Genomic DNA, 962 nt, shown 5'->3' with positions numbered 1-962 from the left:
AGTTTTAACGGTAGAGAGTCGAATGGTTGTACACATACATAAGGGTGACCTAACATGAAAGACACAATAAAATATGCATGTTACGTCGGACAAAGTGTGTATAAAACCAATCCACACTCTACCATTAAAACCAGTTGAAAGTTTGCGCTGCTCTCTGCCGTTTCCTAGTCCTCGTTTCAAGTGATGCGCAAATAACATTTATCATGAATTGTTACCAGCTAGCCCAAACCAGTACCCTTCTAAACAACACACACACAGACACAGACTCACACACATATATACTCCTTCTTTTAGGCTCTCCCATCCCCTCTCTACCTATACAACGTGACCGTCTTCCAATAGTTCGTAAGCACATTTTTCTCCATTTTGACACTACTAATGGAAACGCATTAAAAAAGTGTGCGGTACGCTTGTAACAGCATGAGGCACGCTGACTCATCTGGTAGTGTTATTACTTTCGACAACCACGTAGTCTTACCAGAAGTAAAGGACGTTGACATGGCCGATGGGGGTCAAAGTGCAGTTCCTGTTCTTATTAGGTTAATATCTGACACGAGTTGCATATGGACGCAGGATAATAAACTTATTTTTGTAAGTTGGCAGGAGTGCTTGAAGCCTGCTTCGCCTCCGCCGTGGATCGGTCCGGTATTGCACAACCTCCGGGACCGCCCCACGGTTTTTCAAAAACGCAGAACAAATATGCACGGAACCCTAGCCACGAACAGTTTCGCTGTAATAAAACGTTTTCGAGTTTATAATTAACTCGGGGACCGCACTTTTGCTTTTGTTTAAGCGGTGCTCAATCTAAGCACAGATGAAGAAACCTGTACCTCAGAGTACCACCACGTGAAAGTTATAAATAAGACAGGCAATCCGTAACGGGACAACCCACGCGACTCACTTCCTGAAGTCATTAATTACCCACACTGTCTACAGAGCAGCGCCACGGCGACTATCTATCT

At 44.2% G+C, this 962-nt stretch overlaps 1 pseudogene; it reads left to right on the top strand.

Moving 5' to 3' along the window:
- The first annotated feature begins 498 nt into the window (after positions 1-498).
- Positions 499-679, top strand: LOC126533549 (U2 spliceosomal RNA; annotated as a pseudogene).
- Positions 680-962: the final 283 nt, after the last annotated feature.

The sequence above is a fragment of the Dermacentor andersoni genome, chromosome 7, assembly GCF_023375885.2.
Source record: "Dermacentor andersoni chromosome 7, qqDerAnde1_hic_scaffold, whole genome shotgun sequence".
NCBI lineage: Eukaryota > Metazoa > Arthropoda > Arachnida > Ixodida > Ixodidae > Dermacentor > Dermacentor andersoni.
Note: the sequence above shows the minus strand (reverse complement) of the source record. Positions and strands in the feature narration are given on the sequence as shown.